At 38.4% G+C, this 22,443-nt stretch overlaps 1 protein-coding gene across 1 annotated transcript in view; it reads left to right on the top strand.

Moving 5' to 3' along the window:
• Positions 1-3,645: 3,645 nt before the first annotated feature.
• Positions 3,646-22,443, top strand: part of LOC115634641 (putative polypeptide N-acetylgalactosaminyltransferase 9) — a 78,857-nt gene continuing 60,059 nt past the window's right edge. The window contains exon 1 of the mRNA XM_030532497.1: positions 3,646-4,439. The gene's annotated coding sequence lies outside the window, so the exon portion shown is untranslated. The remainder of the gene's footprint in view (positions 4,440-22,443) is intronic.

The raw sequence follows: 22,443 nt of genomic DNA, 5'->3' as shown, positions 1-22,443 counted from the left end.
AAGTTGCCCCGGCACAAATGCCAACGGCAATTACTTTGACTGAGCAACAACAGCAAAAACAACAACAACAATACCAGGTCGATATGAAGAAAATATTTGTGCACGCTAACAGCTATTTACCTAAACTAGCAATCGATGCAAATGCTCAGACAAAAGCACAGAGCTGGCATCTGCATGCGGTTGACACGTTACTGCTGAAGTTGCAGTTGCCCCACTACGTGAGGCGCTCTCTGTTGAAGTCGCCTCTTTGGGTTTAACGTGGCATCTCGAAAGCGTTAAGGAAAAAATCAATGAAGTGTGCTAAGGCTGTAAAATGACGGCTGCTGCCAAGTTGTTATCCACAGGCAGGTCGCAGATGATGGGATGATGGGCGAATCATGAAAATCAATTGTTAAATTATGATCGAAATATGCAAAAAAGTATTTAGTAGAAAATATACTTAAGTACATAAACATTCATGTAGTTAACCAGTAATTGTGTTAAAAAAAAAAAGAATGACTCAGGGGCACGCAACATGCGGACTACGATTTCCTAATATAAAAAGAAAATGTAACGCTAGGAGTTGTAGAATTAATCTGACAAACTTAACATGAGGAAATATAAACATTTAAGTGATTCAATTGTTCGATTTGCTTTGTAAGTAGAATCGACAGATCCATCCGTTAGCCAATCTTATCAGACACCCAGCAATGGTTTATTATTTTATATAGTTGTCATAGTACTTATAGGAGCGACCCGTACAAATGCAACCCTCCATTTGTAATAAATGAGTCTTATATAAATGTTAGTTGGTAATAACACAAAGAATACATTAAAGGTGAACCATAATATATACAAGTATAATATGCATGAGTTAGCAGAAAAAGAATTAAAAATACATATCATTCCATTGCTAAGATCAGAAAGCGTCAGACAGATCTTCACGTCACAAAAAAGATAGCATTATTCTTTAGATCTTGAATTCGGTTAAGTTTTTAATTGAAGTACAAAGACCCAGTATTTAATTTTTAATTTTAATTTATGCATGATTTAGTTTTCTTCATACAATTTTTATTATACATTTATTTATGCTAGGAGCTCCTCTTGTTATTAAATACGTATTTATAAATGTGCACATAAATGTCATTCTGTTATACAACTATTTTGGTTTACCACACGACTGTCATGACTCTGAGCTGCAGTTTTGTTGCACAACTATGTGAGTTGAGCAAACATAGTTAACGATCTAAACAACAAAACATTGCTTGGCTGAATTCAAATGGCACAATGTGCTAAATACAAACGCATTTTCCATTCAAAGATATCGCATTTATGTGCACAGCTGAAAATGTCAATGGCATAGTGAGAGAGACAAACAAAACAAGCGCTCGACAAAGTTGTGAAAAACTTGGGCTCTATTTGCAGCATTCTGCTTAGCCAGCGGTATCTGGGGAGGGGGAGAAGTGGAGAGGTAGACGTACATAGATACCAAGAAACGAAAACATTGTGTCAAAAAGTTTATTGCTGTCACAAAGAATGCTGCAGTTGCATGTCCAGTCCCTTGCCTGCTCTTCCTGGGAGCACAATGGAAACTTGCCGAGCGTGTGTAAACAAATGAAAAGTGTAAGGAAGTGCCTAGTTTGTGTCCTTTTTGAGAGGACAAATGCATTTTTCATAACCACAAATTGGCAGTTGTTGGAACGCTTTACATATATTGGCCAAAAATGCAAATCCATTTACACAAAATGCGTAAAGTGCTTTTCAAGATCATTATGAATGAGTCGCCTCAACTGCAAAAATCAGCTGTGAAGTGTAAAGTATGTCCTCGAATACGCATCGACATTCAAAACTAAAAGTATAATGATGAAAACTAAATGTGAGCTTTTCTTGAATGTCAGGCTACATCAAGTGCATGTACTTTAGATTTTACATTTCTTGACATACACAACTATCTAACATTTAATTATTCAAGTGCTCATCCACAATTTTCAGCACGTTAGAGATAAGTATTTATCAATATAGTAAGTGTATATTAAAAGAATATACTACTAATAAAACAGCATCGAAACCATTGTTTCAAAAGAGGGTCTTTTATAAAATCTATTTCGTTACACATAAGTGCACTAACGTGAATTCATGGTTGCATTTCCGTTCGTTTTTATCACATTTCTCGTGGTGGTGGAGAAAGTAACTCACATGCAAAATATTCCTTCAAAACATGTTGGTAATGGGAACGATATCTGACGGCATACCCATAAATTTGCTTCTAAAAATACAAGGAAACAGATAAGACTAGGCAGTTCGTCTAACAATTTGTCATTCTGATGGCAATTATTTATGTACTATACCAAATTATACTAGATTGTCATCGTTATGTTTCTTTAGGCATGGTTTTATATTGCTAAATAAGTATGTTTAAATATCTAGAGTTTATACGCATTATATACTTTAAAGGCTGCTGCAGCAGCCAACTAGTCCAAAATCCAAATTCATGTGCTCGGCCGTCGAGTTGTATGAATACATACGTCATATAAAGAAGAATATTTAGAAGTGTAGTGATAAAGCTTTTACGTTAACAAAAATACAGCTGAAATGATCCATATTAACAGTAATGGGAGGTGCAGGTCAGCATGAATGGTGCAGCATCTGACCTACCTTCATTAGACTGTGCCTTTCTTATAAAGACAAATGTGTAAAAAGGGTTTCAGCGTAACTGACCAGATTCTATAACTTACACAAATAGAACGACATTTCTAATTTCCGTTTGTGTAGGTATAGCGCCTAAAATAGTATAGTGCCCAATTTGTTAAGTAGAAGAGATCGGAATCATTGCATTGTCTGTTAAGATTCAGACTGAGCCCAAAAACCTGAAACCACATAAGTATATTTATGTTCTGTTTGAGGTTTCTTATAACTGATACGGTTCTTGTTAAAGCATAGCTAATCACCGGGGACTAAGTTTGTCAAAAATACAGTTTGTTCTTAATGGCTTAATGGCTGCACTAACCACAACTATGCCACGTTAATACAACTTGGAAACAAACGGGTCGAGCTACCTGCTTACATTTCTTTCCTCAAAGTTCTTCCTCAAAGCTCTTATGCAAATAACTCTTTTCGTAATTATGCATATTAAAATGCAAAAATGTGAGCATTGAAACATAACATTAATAAAAGGATATTTCTGTTGAAGCTGGGATGGTACTTACAGGCTTAATGTAATTTTGAACAATTTCCCTCTTGGTAAAAGCATTACCATTTAAACTATTGAATTGAAATGAATTCTTAAGTAAATATATGCAACATTCCAAATAAGGCACTTCCCCGCCATGCCGCTTGAAAGAAAAGGAATAAACATACTCAAAATGGATATCACTAATTTTGTAAGCTGCCTTCTTGCTTTAGCCACAAAGATACCTCGTTAAGAGAGTTTTCTAAATATATGTATATTTTATATGATATCGATATACATCCATTATAAGTACATTTAAGGTCCCAAGCCGTTATCAGCGGCGGAACATGGAACATGGCCAATGTGAGCACATCGAACCGTTGCGTGCAACATGTCTGAGCTAGCTTGGCTCGCTGTTCGTGTTGGATTCGTCGGGCCGCTTCAGTTTGTCAGTTCATTTTTGGCCGTCGAAGTCGCTGGACGAGGTGCGCGTGCAACAACACCAACACCAACATCAGCCAGAAAACACACCAACATTGCAATTGTCGAACAACGTTACATACAGGCACAAACAAGTGTACACGCATCTTTATGTGTGGGTGCTGGTGTTTGTGGATGAGTGTGTGTTTGCGTGTGCGTGCGTATGTGTGAGAGGGCGCGTGAAATGTACAACAACAACAGCGGGCAGCACTTATATACTGCCACCACCGCCACTACAAGAGCAACAACAACAACGTGCACACAAAGCAAATCAGAGTCAGCTGTGAAGTTTGCGTCTTTTTGCCAGCAGAGAAATGTGTGAAAAATAAATGTAAATGAAATAATAAGCATAAATTACAAATTAATAGCGTGAATATTTATTTTATACACAAATGAAATTAAAGCGTGCTGTGCAAAATAGAAAAAACCAGAGTGCTCGACATACACTTGTACATACATATGTACGCCTGTATGTATGAATAGAGAATACGTGTCCGCGTTTCTCACTCCGCGTCCCTCGTCCGCAATTTTGTCGCGACACACTCCTGATAAACGCGCCCATTGCCATTCTCTACGGCCACTATCTCGCCGCTATCCGAAGGCGCTTATCAATCGACGAGTTTGGACGTTTATTTTCTAAGTATCCGTTACATTGCGGTTTTGTGCCGTGCGTGCCCGCGTCCGCATCCGCATCTGTGATTCCAATCAAGCATAATTTAAAAGTAAATATTTTGACAGCAAATTCAAAACTGTGGAAAGAAGTGTTTCAATCTGAAGCAAAACCTTTTCGTCGCCTGATGAGCTGTATCAAGTAAGTTTATCCACGCGCTCAAATCAAATGCAATATCAGCAGCAACGACAACAATAGCTATAGCTATAGCTATAGACCGGCACCTGCTGCTACATACAGACTTCTGTTGTTGGCGCCCCCAACAAAACGTCGCTTTTGTGTGCTGGCTGCCATGCCGGCTGCCGTGCGTGCCCTGCGTGTCTGTCTGTCTGTCTGTCCATCAGTCCGCTGGTCCCACTCTTCGAATGTCTGTTTGTCGGTTTTTCTGCTCGTCTCTGTCGTGTTGGTTTGCTAGCGCCTCAGACCCGTTAACTTGAGCTGACATTTACAATGCCGCCGCAACTGCTGCGACGGCCCCCCCTCTCTATTTACTTGTATGCTCCTTGCCACTGGACTGCACACACGCACGCACGCACTTGCCACCGCTACGTGTATTCAGTTGACGTTGCCTTTGCATGTTCGCATCGCACGTTTTGGTTTTTTAGCCGCTTTTCCTTCTACTATACTTCTCAGTCGTGCATTGACTTTGCCATCACAAATATGTTTTTGGTGTTTTTGCTTTTTGCTTGCAAATTATTTTTATTGGCCATTTCCTTGGCAACATTTTTACTTTGCCTGTTCATTGTTGTTGCTGCTTTTGCTGTTGCCTTTTCGCCTGCCATTGCATAGGAAAATCAATAAATTTCATTTGATTTTTATGCCTTGCCGTCGACGTTTTGTTTTGGCCGCCCGCCGTTTCCTTGGCAGGCAAAGTTGACTTTTTGCTTTAGCCTTAGTAAAAAGGATTTCGAGGCGCGCGACGCCCACAATGCGACCTCGTTGGTCGGTATTTATACATACATACATATACATATACTATATCTATGTTGTGTGTTTGTTTGGTTCTAGTAATTTTGCCGGTTTGTTTTGCTTTTGGTTTTCTGTTATACAGTCGCTCTGGGCTTGGCAATTATGCGCTGCCCTAGAATCGAGCAAATTTATTAATTATCAAAGGCAGGGCATGAGAAAGTCGCCAGGTGGGATTTGGCATACATACTATAGTACACAGCTCTTTTGTGAGTGAATGACAACCGACAACGGCCCAAATTCCGGATAGACTGCTTCTCATTCAATGGAGAAGATTAAATAACAAGATATTTGGATTTGAATGCAGCAACTACACAAAACGAAAGGAGTACTGAATAGATTAGTTATTTTATTTTATTTTATTATATGCATACGTACTAACTATGTATTGTTTAGTAGATAAACCATGTTTCACTAATTTAATTCGGTTCATTGGTTCTCTTTTTTAACACATACCATAAGTTCCTGGCGTTGTCTAATGTCAACACTCACTTCCGTACTTGAAGATGTGCCTTACCTACATATAATGCATAGTTTGATTAAGTTCTGTAATATTTAACTTAACATTGTTTTCCCACGTTTATATAGTCCCTTTAAAATTAGTCTACCATTTTTGTGCTACACCCATCCCTTAAACGTGTACATATGTACACAGACACAGGTGTTCCTTGTAGTAGTAAGTCTTTATTTAACCGATTTCTTTGTTAACAATGGGGTAGTTGAGATTAGAGTTGCCAACCACCAAGCATTTATGTATAGCCTGTGCCCCCCTCTTTTCACCTTTTCAACCCAAATAGCCTACTATTGCTAGTTAGAGGCCGCACACTCACTTGAGAGGGTCGTGCTCTGAATGTAGTTTCTAGTCACCCTCCCATGTGTAGAACATTTGGCTCGTGGCACGTGTGATGCATCCCAGCTGTAAGTTTCCCCTAATTGGCAGCATCTAATGGCACCTTCCTCTACGTTCCGGCACCTTCAACTCATAACAGTGGAAGCATTTTCTCATACCACAAGGATGGTATTCATTTATTTAATGTATATAGATATATAAAATATATGTATATACATACATTTATGTGTAATTCACCTTCGGTTGTTGTGTGTTGCAATCATTCGCGGGTTTCATTTAATTTGATTTTCATTTCAAAAACGGGTTTTTCTCACCTAGCACGAACAACTTGCCACCGCCGTGATGTGCTGTCTTTTATGTTTGCATCATTAAGAAGCAGCAATGGCAATTAAATTTAATTATTGATGTCGGCTAGTGCGCGGGCAGCGGGAAATGGGAGGCAGCTGACCGCCCGTGGTCAGCTGCAGACGTGCGCCAATGGTCAATGGTTTGGCCGAGTAAAAGTTAAAGTTGTTGCCATTTATGTTAATTTCAATAAATTAATCAAAAACATATTATGGGAGGAAGGCTGACATCATGCGGCATGGTTTGATTTAAATGTCTGCCCAGTCGCTCCCTTTATTGTAACGTTGTTTTTGTTGCTGTCACTGCTTCTGCGGCTGTTGGTGTTGATTTATTTAATGCCTACGTTGACCCCATAAAGCAACTCGCCATTCTTACCAAGTTAGGCACCCAGCTGTGCTCGAGGTGCCAAAGAAATTCCCAAGTCAAATCTCTGCATTTGTTTAATCTTTTATTAATTTCGCACGTCTGAGGCTGGGTGCACGTATTTCAGACCGCTTGTCATAAAAAGCGACTCGAAATAATTGCAGTAAAAATATTTAAACAATGGGCAGAACTCTGACATGTTGAACAAGTTGTTGATATTGTTAAGCTTGCTTGTTTATTAGTTTAAGAAGATTTGCAGTTTCATTATTTTTTTATGTTATCCCCTATTTTTCTTACCTTCTTTTCCTCGTTTTGAAACGAAGCTCTCAAGGCCTAATGTGCACGTTTCTTTTGATTGTGACATGATCGAAGAATTTTCATTTAAAGCTCCGCGGCGCATGGGATCAGTGGTTTTTGTGAAGAGCACTTGCTATTCTAATGTGACTTCATATAGTGCAGTCGTGTGTCTTTAACTATAACTGTGTGTCTGTGTGCGTTTGGGCAGGCACGTAGTACTGCGTTACTAAATCAAGTGGTGCCAATTCAAACGGAAGTGCAAATGATAGAATGGCTTCGTCGAGAGCTGAGGGTGCACTATCAGACTTGTAAGTTGCATGAGCACGTAGAAAGCAACAATGTTGCAATTGTAATATGTATAGTGTCTAATGCTCAGCCGAAGAGTGTGCGGTTTTTGTGTCACATAAGCCTGCAAGAATAGAGTGGCAAATTATCTGTCCAAGATATAAAGAATGCAGTAAAAAGATATGCTCTTAGTATGTAAATACATGTAAATATGTTTATATGTCTCTATTTGAAATGTACATAATACATTTGGTAGCAAAGAAACCAATATGGACTTGTGAGTAAATACATTTCTCTATCTGTTGTAAAAAATAACAAATATTCTTTGGCGACATGTACGTTGGAATTTTTAATAGTTTGTCAATCTTTTTTTTAAATCATAGCCTCTTAGTTTTCATAAGTAATTTAAACATTGTGATTAAAATGGCAATGTAATAGTTATATATGTATGTATGTCAATTTTTTGGGGCTTCAACGTTACACTGGCAAGCATGTTTAGTTATAGTTGTAGAGCTATTCATAACCGCTTTATTCTATTCATTTTGAAATTATGCATTAATAGTTAAGCATAAGCGAAAAATATCTTATCGATTTTGTATCGGCAGCACATACGTATCGTATATCTTCCAATTTATAATAAGTGCGATTCGTCATTTCAGCATTGCCGTCTTAAGCTCAAAAAAAAAGAGGAAACTTTGGGGTTTGTTTTTTCAGATTTAAACGTTAGAGCCCAAATTTGTAAAATTTAACAAAAATCATTTAGTTTATCTCTATGGAGCAATAAATAAACAAAGTTAGATTGCTGTCACTCAACTTTCATACACACCAGTACATTTATTGCTCCATAGACAGTATTTTTCCAGTAATTTGTTGTTGTTCGTATGGCCGGTAGCTAACACTTTTAACACTAGCACTTGAATCAGAATGTACTGTGTTGTCCTGAACCTTAAGGAAAGTTTTCTTACCACACAAGGCTACAACAAATTACAGCAACAAAGCTCCGACAACTCCGAAGCACAGCGACGATGGCCTTTTGTCCAAAAGTTTGGTGGTTGCTTTGTACTTAATTTTCTCCTGATAACAAATAATGCACAAACTTTGGAGCATGCCTTTTTCTCTGATAAACCTTTCAGACATGCACATCTCGCAAGTGCTTCCATTTTTCCACAGCTGCTGAGTCGCTTTTTTGTTTGCAGATCTTTTCATAGAGTGCGGCAGCAATTTGTTTTTTGCGCGCAATTCATTACTTGTTGAGGCTGTGTGTGCTTGTCCTGCCCTAACCCCCTTGTTCTTTCTTCCTTCCTGCCTCTTTGCCAAAAATAATTCCACACAATGCTTTCGAAGAGGAAGTTGCCGGCTGAGCGTAGTGCGTCTTGTGTGTGTGTGTGTTTTGTATTCGTCAGATATACAAGTACGTACGTATCGTGCTCACTATTTGTGTTTCTTGAGATGCTCATATTTTACTGTTGTCGCTATTTGCTGTTTGGCTATCGTAGCGGTTGCTGTTGTTGTTATTGCTGACAATACAATAAAATTTTTAGTGCGATAAGCGTTTGTATAAAACCAACAGCTGCTGGTGTGCCCTGGGCTGGAAGGCATTCCAGAAGTACTTACTTTGCGTACTCGCATTTTTATAATGAAATGGGCTTGGGCTACGGCTCCGGGCGAAGCGGACGTGGATAATGTAGTATTTTATAGCTATCATGACTAGAAAATACATATGTGTGTATACTTACAAGGCAGAGCGTTGTGTTCATTCGATATTATTAATTCAAAAGAAAGTATTTTTATTTTTTTCAATTGAAAGTGTTTTATTTCTGATGGATCGTATCTGGCAGGGTCCAAATACAGGCCCACGGAATCTAGTTCCAATATAATGTTATTCCATTTTGTTGGTTAATGTTTGAACAAATAAAATATATATACTATAAATTATATATATACATGTATAAAAGTATAAACATAAGTATTACATCAGAATATGTTGTTTAAATTCAATGTATGTTTGTCAGAAACTCGTTGATTCTTAATAATAATTTCAAGCCTTTATTAGTCTCGATGTTTATTAAAGAATCAAAATATCGTAGACTTATCGAGATATTTGCGCTATTATACAGCTCACCTTAAATATGTTATGAAAATATGTATTTATGAACAGACAAAATTGTGTGGGACAGTGAAAGGCACGCCACAAATTCTGGCGCTGCTGTTGGCCAACATTTTGCCATGCCATGCTCAAATTTATAGCTACCTATAAATTGCATCTATTGATCTGCTGCGTGACAGTTGACAGGCGAGTTACAAGGTCATTAAGCTGTTCTTGTCTCTGTGTTTCTGGGCGTGTGCGCAACCCGTTTGTGCGTCATGCCGAACAACGAACTAATACAAATGTATCTTGTGCAAGCTGTGCGTAATTACAGTTGCCGCTTACGCCAACTCCAGCTTGAAGTTCATTTCCGGAGAACAGTAGTACGCTCGCACTTATGTGCAGATCATCGGCACAAAGCACTTCCAGATGATAGTAGAATGGCGTGGCATGTGAGAATTTTGGTGTTTATGTATTCCGTACCCGTTCCAAATCTAATTTCAAAATTTGATTGATGTCCAAAGCAATCCAAGTCGGCAGCACACAAAAGGCGGTCCCAGCTTGCAGGGCATTGGGCTGCCCTTTTGTTAGTCGGCTGTCAGTGGAGCGCAAAGCGCAGATAAAAACTTCAAACCCAGACAGATAGACGATTGAGCTGTCATTGTACAGACGAACTTCGCTGTAAGAAAAGTGATGGAAAACTTTTTACTCATGCCAAAGATATAGATTTTAAGGTGTACATTTTTTAAAACTTACCTTTTCCATCCGAATACTACATTAAGCTAGGTCTTATGCAGCGCGGGAGAAGATCAGACAAGACGACCTTATTTCTTGAATTTCTGGAATCACTTATTTACTGCTCTAAAAGGTTTCTTAAAATTTGGCGTTAAGCATTTTTTAAGAACCTTAACTACACACACAAATTTTACGTCCAACAATATTTTCAGATTGAAATAGCGAAATCAACACGCTGCCAATAACATCTGGCCCATATTCCTTTTTTCACATTACAAGATAATAGTAAACAGGCTGAGCTGCTTTGGCAGCTGTGTGCTTATATAAGTTGTTTTATAAAATCAACTGTACAGTGAAATGATGTTCTTATGAAGCTTGACTGTACGTTTTGTGGATGTTAGTATATTGTGTTTTGTTTTGGGTGGATTTGGATAAGCGTTACAGATATCGTCGTCGTCGGCGTCGTCGCCATCGCCATCGCCATCGCTGCCGTTCACGCTGCCACTCCAGTAACCACAGCAACTGAAGATACAAATCTTTTGTTTCATATATTTGCTATTGTTTAGCTATCGCTTTTGTTTGGCCGTTTGTTGCTGAGTGCGGCTTTGGCCGGCATTATATTTCATTTCCATATGTATTTACTTTTGTGTCGCGCATTTCATTGGCCATCGCCGAAACTGATTACACCAGCTTACTGTGATGGAGCCAATTAGAGGGAGTTTGTTCAAATATTTTGGTAATACTATATAACACACAAAACTGAACGAGCTACTTGTTGTAAGCACTTCTGACATTTCAGTGACAGCCGACAAAGGAGTTGTGTGACATTGGAGTGACAGCCAAGTGGCGTCCGCGCTCATAAGTGGGTCATCAACGAGCAACGACATTTAATGATTTGTAAAAGTGGCCAACGGCTAACAAACACACACACACACACACAAACATACCCATCGCTTTGCGCTTTCACCAAAAAAAAAGCAAGCTAAGCTCTGAAATCCTACAAGTACGCGTAGAGAGTGGGCGAGATACTCTCACTTGAGGCTAATGCAGTCGCATGTTTGTGTGGATGTGCATGTGCATGGGACAAATGCAGATACAAGATACAGATGCTGACAGCTACTTGATCGTTAAGGCAAAAGAAATAAAAGAAGATGATTTTATGCATTTGCCAGTTGTAATGCACCCCGTCTCTTCTCTTCTCTTCTCGCCTTACCGTGCCGTTTCCCGCTCTCGTTTCATTTCGATGCGCTCTTCTGATTTTTCGTTTGCTGCTCTCAGCAGGAAAGGAAAGAAAGATGAGTTTGCGCCAGCGATTGAAGATGACTGCCGCATTCCAAGCTGCACACAGACACACGCAGACTCAGTCATACATACGTGCACATAAACCCAAAAACGACAAAAACCTAAAGAGTATATGGTCGGACTTGTGGCTTTTGTTGTTGTAGGCCGTTGTAGCTGTAGTTGTTGCTGCCACTGCATCAGGAACCTGTTTGGTTTGATTTTTTTTTTTGTATGTGTATTTGGTTGGAAATTTACGAGTTTGGCGAATAAGAAGAATTCAATGAACTCGTCTTCGAGAGTTGGCCATAAAACTGCGCCACTATTGCCCAGCGGTCTTAGAATCTCTACGGTCTGCTAAGTGGGCCCCCTTTGACGAGAGATGGTAAGAGAGAGGGTGAGGCAGCGGCAAATGTGTGGCACACACTCACTTACATACGAAACAGAACACGACTATGCAAATCGCCCGCACTACTTCCATTACCTGTGATGGCACACCCCCTGCTCGCCAAGCACCCTTTTGCTTAAGTGCTACGCGAAATTGCTTTCGAATTGGATTAGCTACAAATTTTTATGCTTGGCTCCTCCGACCCCGACAGCCTTAGACCCCAAGGCAAACATGCAGCAAGTCGAGACGCTCGTTCGGCATGTTGCAAATCGTTGTCGTTGGCAATGCTGTTGTTGTTGTTGTTGTTTTTGTGTTGCTGCTGTTGTAGCTTCCCGTCATGTTGTTTAATGTTAAACACAGACACACGCTGCATGTAGTTGCAGTCACCACAAAAGAATTGTTGGCCGTCTGTCGCTGTGCCTCTGCTTGCCCAAACATTTGTTTTGTCTTTGTTGGATTCATTGTTGTTGTTGCTGCTCTGTTGCTGCTGCTGCTACATCATGCACTTGGCCAAATGATGCGTACCCATGTCCGTGCCCAGTCCATATCTGTGCTGTCAGTTTGGCAATTAGTTGCAGCCACTGCGCCACTTGCTCCATCAGCAGTGACCATTTGTAGTTTGGTCGGTCCGTTGGTCGCTTAGTCGGACTTTGCTTTACTATATTTAATTTTAGTCTAGTCATTTCTCTTTTACGCATTTTTAATTGCAGCTCAACACACAAATTACGCACAATTAGTTTGCTTTGCAGCTGAAAACCATAATTAAATGCAGCTTTAAACAATTTATAGGAATTAAAGCTCTAAGAGTTTGGCATTTATTTCTAATTGCCATAATTTGGCCATGAAGTTGATGGCCACTAAATAGAGTCCAAAATTATATAGCATGAGGCATAACCGTCCGGGGGATATGCTTTGTTTGACTTCCTTTATTGAGGCTCACGCTTAATAAATTTGTGACTGGAATGAATGTGTTTGGCATAGAAATGCATTTGCTTGCTTCATTATATTTAGAAGTACTATTGCACAGGTTATACTTTAAATGATGTAAAGGCATTGATTTGCTTGAAAAGTTAGCCTGAATAATTACAAAAAGTTAGAAACACAATAAATGCTTTATAAGCTGCTATTGTAAATTTCTAAGGCATCATCAGTTCAATCATCAAATGTTTTAGATAGGGAGGACTTACAAAATTTAAGATTCCAGTTGAAATTCTTTTTGGGAACAAGCAGTAAAACAGTTCTTAAGGTTATATAGCGGGGGCTTTTTCATCTCATTCTTAATTTGTTTTCACTAGCCAGTGTTACTTTTAATGTCTTTTAATTTAGTTAATTTATTTATAATTAGCGCTGATTTTTGTTGTGGTCTCGACAGGCACTTTCACCAGCGTCTCTGAATTGCTTATAAATTTTCCAATAGCGCTTAGAACTTAAGTTGAACCACTCTCTATCCCATTAACGCTTAGCAATAACGACTTTAAGAGTTTACAGTTTGCAAATACCTTTCATTATACTATATATCTTTTGGGCTTTATGTTTACCATTAAAAATTAAAGATGTGTGTTGAAATAACTGTAGTCACATGCACAAACATTTTCTATTTTCATAACTCCTGTCAGAAAACAGCTAAAATTTAATGAGTTGAACTAACCTTCGGCAACAAATCATAGCTGACACCAACTCAACACGGCATAACAGAATGGCAACCAACAAAATGCAGAAGATTTTATAATACTAGTCATACAAACGTAAAACATAGAAAACCTGTTGCTGGATTTTTGCACTGCTCACTACTTGACTAGTTTTAAATAATAGATTTTTGTATTGTTGTGCATGTTGCTGTTGGTTGCCTTTGCTGACATTAAAAATTGATGTTTATTGAACATAAAAGAAAATTCGAGTTGCGAGGCTGCAGTCGACCGCAAAAATGTCAATGTGAAGACTCAAAGATTCATTTCATTTTAATATTCACAACAAAGACTGAGAAAACCCAGTTTAATACCTTATCCCTATTTAATACCCCTGGGATGGTTATACTAATAAATCACTTATTTACTTCAGTTGGCATATGTACAATAAGCAATATAAATGCTATTTTGTAACAACTTAATAATAAAGTTATCTCATGCATAAATATATCAGAAAAACATGGTTCGACTATTATAGACTATTGTAGCATTATAGCTATGGCCTTTTATTTCTGTGATATTCCAAAACCTTGTGTGCGAATTGTTTGCTTGTCTATCTGACCACAACTGAAGTAATGCGAAATTCTTATCGAATAAGTCAACTAATTTTGCAAAATCCAGCATATTTTACTGATGCATGACGCATATGAAGTTTAAACATTTGGAACGAGCATTCAACTTTCACAAACTAAGCATTGACAATAAACAAATAATAAATTAATTTGCACTTTTTGCAAAAATTGATATACTAGCTACATATATTTTTATACCTGTTTAGCCTTCGGGTGTTGTCGCTTCTTTGTCGAATGCTTGTCTGCTGGCATGAAGATACCTCGAAAAGTTCATGTGGAACAGCCGCCACCCCACGGAAGGAGAAGACTTTATTTGCTTTTTCTTCATGCCTAGATATACAAAAGTCATTTATAAAAGGCTATGAAACTGAAGTCTTCAACGCGCTTTTGGCCTTCAGGCATTAAACTTTGCGTGAGTTTGCAGCTCTTGGTATTCGTATTTGGCTTTTGCTGTTTAACTTTGAACAATTGTGGCAGCATGTGTTGCATCATCACTAGCTCAGAAAATGAAAAAAGTGAAAAAAAAAAAACAGATGAGCAGCAACGTCATTGCCATCAACATGAGCATCGGCATCAGCATCCACATCCACATCGGCATCTACATCTACATCAACCGTATATATTATGATTATGATTATTGTGTGCAAGTCTTTTGTGCTCACAAAACAACTTATAAATGGCTGGCACTTTCGATAGTTGGCAAGAGACGGCAGCTTCACCTTTTGGCATAGACAATTGCCTGGCATTTTTCGGCTACAAATGCGCGTGAGTGGGCAGCGCGGCCCAAAATTCAACAAAAGGTGCAGCCACAATGACTCAGTGAGTGCAAAAAATGTCAAGCGCCAGCACAGGAAAAATAGCAGCAGCAGCAGCAGCAGCAGCTGAATAAGAAGAAGAGGCCAAATCAAAGCTGCGCTTGCAGTTGCAGTTGCAGTTGCACTGTTAATGGAGAGGCAGTTGCTGTCTGCAATTTATCACTTGTTGCAGTTGTTGTCTCTGCTGGCGCTGCTTGCATCACATGCTGCTGCTGCAAAAATTTGTAAAATGCATTCAGGTGCCGCAAAATATTTAAAGCATGCTTCAAGTTTCGTTTGAACTGCTGCACTCCTGCCCCCCCATTCGCCTCTCTCTCTCTCTCTCTCTCGCTGCTCCTCTCTGCCTTTGTCGCTCTTTTTATTTTACCTTTACTTTTAGTAAGTCATTAACTTTGAGTTAGGTAACAAGCCGCACAGCGTTGCAACTTTTTGCCCTGCAACTCGGCTCACAGATACTTGAGGCGGCATTCATTATGCTGCCTCTGCTGTTGTTGCTGCCGCTGCTGCTGCGTCTGCCTGTTGATTGAGCTGTAATTAGGCATTGCATTGCACTGAATTCGTTGCATGGCAGCTCAGTTAAAGTTACCATTTTTCACATGTTTTCTGATACTGTCAACATAATTGCACATTGTTACGGCTGTTAAAAAAAGGGCTGGCTGCCTATCTCACTCTCTTCTTGTCTGTGCGCACTTGGCTAAAGTAGGTCGTCTACAATTAGCACCCCAAAAATTGTAACAGCGAACTCCCACATAATAATATTCGTAGAAGAAAATCGAACTAAATCAGTTTATGGCCTGCCCGTCTACGTGCGCAGCCAATTCACAAGAGTGGTTTTTTTTTTTTTGCTGTTGGCAGTTGTTGGCAGTGAGGTTCTTGGCAGGCAAGGCACGTTGACGACCAATCACACACACACAAACACACACAAAGACACAGCAACCACACATACCTGGTAGCAGCAACAGACAGCAACAACAACAACGGCCACATAAGACGATGAGCCACAGCCCAGCGCAACGAAAAAGGCGTTGAAATGACCAAAAAATGAGTTCGAGCGCGTCGTTTGGGCGCAGGTGAACAACCGTCTGATTACCATTTAGATATTTTTACTGCTATTTGCTCAACGTAACTCAACGCACCTCAACGCAATTCAACACTACGTGGACTTACACTCTTTCTCTTTCGCTATCTGCCTGGGTCTTGGTACTGTTTGCCTTTATTTGATTTGGTTTGGTTTGGTTTGTTGTCCGGAACACCTGTTTTGTTTTCACACAGCGGCCGCTCTAATTATTTTGTTGTTTGTTTATAAACAAAAAGTGGCCAAAATAAGCAAAAACGGCAAAAAGAAAACGCTGCATGGTAGTAAACAATGTGCTGTTATAATAGCGAATGAAAATAGCTAAATTCACTGTCGCAAAATCCATGAGTGAAATGTTTTCATTACTTAACATTGTTATACCTATGTCCGAGTATGTTAAAAAAAAAAGTTTTAAATTCCAATGCCAACCCATTAGAAATTCTTTTAAGTTGAGCAGAGTAATTAATACCTTGGCAATTGCTAGTTTTTATATGACAGTTGATTGAAAATGAGAATTCATATTTTATTTAAGTGTCAATTAATGGCATGAATACATACATATATACATATGCATTTTCAAACAACGCCCTTCAGAACGTTTAGTTTTTTTTTAGTGGGTGATTATAACTTAAAACTATTTTTGGCAGGATTTCTGCAGACTTTAGTAGGTGCTGGCAGATTGAACTTTAAGTTAAAGAGCACTTCTAGCACATGGAAAAGCCGTGCTATAAATAATCGCTTCGCCAATTTAAAACCACTTTCGCTCTATACATGATCATAAAAAACGCTTTTGATTAATAATGTGTCGCAATATCTTGTTGTCATGATAAAAAATATTAGTACTATACAAGTACAAGCTTTGCCTGCAAAATGTATGAGGTGACAAAATGAGATCATTGCTTATATTTATCTACTTAGAAATGTAGGCTATATTGATTATCATACAATTATTGCTTTGTGTGACAGAAAATATAAGTATTTTATAATGACGATGTTGACGAAATATTTACCTCAACACTGCTATCCCTGGCTTCTTGACAGACGCATAGGTTTCTCATTAGCATATCAATATTGAGTTGCAATTTAAGGAACAACGCCTTTAAATTAACACACTTGGTATTCTAACACAATGATCTCTTTCTCAGTCATTGTTCACAAACGATAAAAACGTTGCAAAGCATTGTATCGGATCAATGTTTATATTGTAAACGGAAAATTTTGACAGTCTTAGATCCTAATTATTCAGTTGTTTTTAAATTCCTTGTTTTATCAAATCGCATTCGAAATAAAAAAAGTCAAGTCTTCACCTATGGGTATATGTTGCCTCTTACCGTTTTCTCACATCTGTGTTTGCCTGTTTTTGTATATTTTTATACTCTGTACATGAAATGTACAAGAGTATATTAGGTTTGCGGGAGCTGAAAAATGTAACAGGCAGAAGGAGGCGTGGCAGACCCCACAAAGTATATATATTCTTGATCAGCATGACGAGACGAGTCGATCTAGCCCTGTCTGTCTGTCTGTCCGTCTGTCCGTCTGTCCGTCTGTCCGTCTGTCCGTCCGTATGAACACCTGGATCTCAGAGACTATAAGAGATAGAGACACCAAATTTTGCACGAAGATGCGTTATGTGTGTATTCTATACGAGTTTGTTTTATTTTTTTGATTTTCCCCCCCACTTCCCCCCTATGGGGGTTTTCCCGATTTTCCATTCGTATAGTCGCCTATATCTCGGAGACTATAAGACCTAGGAACACCAAATTTTAGTCTCAGATGCCTTATGTGAATACGCAGAAAATGTATATTTTGGAATTCCCCTCCCTCCCCCCTCTACCCCGCAAATCGTAACTCCCGTAATTCTTGGAATTTCGAACTAAAATTTTGGAAATACCCCCAGTTAGTTATTATGTGTCCGTATGCCAAATTTCATTATGATAGACCGATTTAACAAGAAGTTATAGCCATAAATATATTTGCTGATGCAGCGCTGCTGCAGCGCTGCTCAAGCGCTGCCCGCGGCTGTTGTTGATGTTGCTGTTTGGTTGACTGCGAAAATGCTTACACAGACACGAATTGATGCGCATAGGCATACATACACTCACACAGACGCAATTGCTATGTAAATGTGCAAATTTACACCCTTTACGTGAGTTCGAATACCGAGAGAGGTAAAATCGATCAAATTTTTTTTTTTATTATCTTAATTTTTTTTATTTTCTATAATTATTGTAAACATATGTACAGAGTATTTCAAAGTCGGGACACCCGACTTTAGCTTTTTTACTTGTTGATAAAAATGTTTGGGCTAGTGCTGGTGTGATTTTTATAAATGAGACGAGCTTGCATAAATATTGTACATACAAGTATATTGAATAAATATGTAGATAAAAAAGAGCGGGTCAGCGACTGCTGAACCGTTGTCCACTCGCTGGAACTTTCACTAGTGGCTGCAGGGCCCCAATGGTTATGTTTGCCTATACTTGTATATTGTATTTGTGAGGGGTATTGTATAATAATTTCTTTATATTGTATGTGTCACATATCAATGACCGGTTTGAAGCGTCTATAATTGTTGATATCATCAATGAATAAATAAATGTGCGGCTATGTTTGTGAATGTTTTACACTCTGTGTTTTGCTATTTCGATGAATGTGCACTTTTTAGGTATAGTTTATTTATGTGTATATTTTGTTGTACATATTTATATGCACTGCATATTTTATACACTGCTTTTAATCTTTTCTGTACTGTTAGCGGAAATAGCCACACAAATTTGTTTTGTACAATTTGCTTTGTTTTGCAACCCAGTTACTTGTATGTTGTTTGTGTTTATATGAACTTTAATAGGAAATTTGCAACAAATAGTAAAAGTACACTAGTATGATGTCCATTGAAATGAGACACGTCGCATTCTGTTGGGCACGAAATGAGACACATATATGGTAATTACAAATATTTGTTAAAACTGTGTTTAAAAACTGTACGACGTTGTAATAAAGGCGACAAATATTTGATAAAAGTGCAGTTAACATTTAAATTGCATTTTTAATGAATGAGATGTGCAAATAGCATGTGTTTTTTGCATATGGAATATTAAATGTCAAAACACACACACACGTGTATTTATTTTAAAAGACAGTTGTATTTGCCCCTTTATATTGGCAAATATCAAAAGTTAAACAGCCTACATATGCAGGTTATACAGGTCAATTATTCTCAGATCTAGTGGAAAAGTTAGGTTACTTCTGTGTAAGTTTTCTTTTAAGTTTTTATGTTCGGCTAGATTTTGTTGTAGTCCCTAGCAAATGCTGTTGTCTGCAGATTCTTGTCAATGGCTGACAGTTGGGAAAAAAGAAGTCGCAACCCCCTTTCTGATTTGTTTTTTTTTTTTTAACTTTGAGCTTGCAAATGCTTTCTTATCGCTTGCAAACAAATTTCTTGCATGGTTCATTTTAGAGCATAAGATAAGAGTCACAATGATTTTAAATTAAACCAGAAGTCATATTGCCACATGTTTCCCAGTGCTATAAAAAAGTTGGTTGAAACTCAATTGTTAAACTCAACGATTGCGATTGAAAAACATATGGGTAACTAATGAGTAGTTCGCCTACTTGGCCTTACCATGTTTTCGACATTTTTAATAACGTAGCTCAGGCAAGTGTATGTATGTAGATAGAAGTTGTAAATAGAAAACAACATCTATGTACGTATATGTGGCTGCTACACTTTTCGATTACAGTAAAGTGTCGTGACAGACCCTGCCTCAACAAGGCGAAACGCTATAGCCATGTGCGTCAGTACGAACATTGAGAAATTTTGAACTACTTGTATTCCATCTAGGGACACCATATATGGCACCATATGGCCACAATATAAAAATGTAAATTTTTTATAGCTGTCATACTTGTAGAACAACTGTTTTGGGTACTTAGGAGATACCTTAATCTATATTCTAGAGCTTTATATTAATGCCCTAGAAACTATTGGTGCGTGAGTAATATTCATTAAGACGTTAACTCGTCAAAATTAGTAGCTGTTCTGGGTTGGCTTGTGGAATTTATGTATGTATGTAGTACACATGTACTATATGTGCATACATGCATGCATGCTTCTAAGTACATTATATACATAGATATATATAGTATGTATGTGCATACGAGTATGGCAGGGCTTTGGGCGCACCGGCGACAATTCAAAGTAAAGCAAAACGTAAATAGCTTCAAGGCTGATAAAATCGACAGGCAATGTGCATGTGTATCGTGTGAGTGAGTGTGTGTGTGTGTGACTGTGTGTGTGTGTGTGCACCATGAAGTAGTCCGAGCTGCAATATCTACGACTACTTGCGAGTATGCATATCTATAAACGTGTGTGTTACTGACCAAGATAACTCGTAGCATCTGTATGTGTCTTACTATTTCTGTAGTAATTAATATTGTCACACTAATTAGAGGTCTGCCTCTCTGGCACTGTGGTTTGGTGAATACTACATACTCGTACTATTTCAACAGCAATCAGTCTTAAAGCTGTCACATTATAAATAGTCTTTATTAGAGCGTGCTTTTCTATGGAAACTTACTTGTATTTATTTGATTTGTAAGCCGACACTGACGCCAAAGTAATTCATTAAATCGAACGTATTCACGATCAAAAGTTCGACATTAATTTGTTTAATTGCGAGCTGCAGTTGTCGCAGTTCGAGACTGGGAGGCCGGTCGGTAGTTTATGTTCTCAACCTCGATCGGTTGCCTAATAGGCTTAAAAGCTTGACAACAAATTTCGCACGCTTTGAAGCGCCCACCGGCAGCGTTCGATGTATATTATTTTTTGTTGTTGTTCTTTTAAGCCACTTCAAGCAATACCAGCAACAGCATGCAATGGTGTTGTTGATAGGTCGATGTCGGCCAGTTCATTTAATAAATGTTGTCCAATAAGTTTAAGCCGCTTACATGGGAGAACGGCAAAAGGTTTTGTTCAATAAATGGCGTAAATTATTTACTAATGATTGCAAAATGTGCGTGCCGCTCAGGGCGGTATAAATAAATAAATTAAACTCAAAACTATTAATAAAGAACAAGAGCACTTTAGTTATTTTTCGTAATAATTTTTGGCGGGTGCTTTTCGGTTCTAGAGCCGGCGGCATTTTCGCTTTTTTGTAAACTCATTAAGTTTTGCCTTTGAATCGCAGCGCTCCGGCATGTTCGTAATTTCCGTGGTTTTTTCTCTTGTTTTTACGTCTTGCAAATTATTTTGTAATATTTCAAGGCGGCAAATGAGCTGGGAGCTTGCGTCATGGGTTAACGAAAAAGCAAAAACCACAACAACAACAACCTGATTAAGCTCACTTAATTCCTGCAATTGTTCGGATTGCGTTGATTTGATTTGCTTTTTGCTTTTCAGTGTTTGCGGCTCCTTGGCCCATTGATTGGGCCACGCATCAAGGTGGGCTGCTGGTAGTGCCTCCAACATCTCTGAAGGTCATATGCATATTTATGATTATTGTACATACAATATTTTATACACGCAACGTTTTCTTTTTTATTATACTTGCCTTTACTCCTATATCAAATAACATTTACATAGTCGCAGCTGCCGCTTAAGTCGGCATATAAGAAAAACCTGTTTAGTGTTCATACAAACTTCTGCATATACATATGTACATATACGTATTTATATTTTCGTATATTTAGCTTTATTGATTTTGGTTTTGGCCATGCACAGTAGAATGCCAGAACGAGCAGGCAGACCAACCAGCTAAACAGACATAAAGCAATTTTTCGCTTATTTACTTTACACTTGTAGACGAAAGTTCGTCTGGTTTCTGTGTGTCTGGTGCAGCTTTAAGCCAAGGCACAATGCTCGATCCGCGCTTGAATGGTTACTCATCCTCACTTTATGAGAAGCAAATGGCCTATAAGCTGATTTCACAGCATGGGAAAATTTTCTTTCTTTTTAGAAAACTTGGACTGGGTCTGAAAGAGTTTTCTAATACATATGTACAAACATGCCTGTAAATTGAGCATTGACAGAGTCAATGATATTTGTTGTTTGATCAGCTTTCGTCAAAACTAATTGCCAGAGAAACTGCCAAGAGCATATACTATACTATATTGGATGTGGGTTAATTAACTGTTAGCCAAGGCCTGGCCAAATTGATTGCACAGACTGGAAACGGGTTTGGTTTAACACGACCCCCTTATTCTAAGCAGTTAGACTTTCTTCGAGACTCTACTGTATATTCCCTTTATGAGTGCCAAGCAAATTCTTGTCCAAATTAAGGCATATACGAGTAGTCGTACTTTAAGAGCCACGCCATAAATGGTTTCCACAGAATCTCAAGCAATTTGACTGGCATTAATAAGGTCTATATCGATCGTTGAGCAGAATTTATGGCAACGATTTCGCAC

This window comes from Scaptodrosophila lebanonensis, unplaced genomic scaffold, assembly GCF_003285725.1.
Source record: "Scaptodrosophila lebanonensis strain 11010-0011.00,11010-0021.00 unplaced genomic scaffold, SlebRS2 tig00000001-arrow-pilon, whole genome shotgun sequence".
Taxonomy (NCBI): Eukaryota; Metazoa; Arthropoda; class Insecta; order Diptera; family Drosophilidae; genus Scaptodrosophila; species Scaptodrosophila lebanonensis.
The sequence above is the reverse complement of the archived record's forward strand: the minus strand, read 5'-3'. Positions and strand labels throughout refer to the sequence as shown.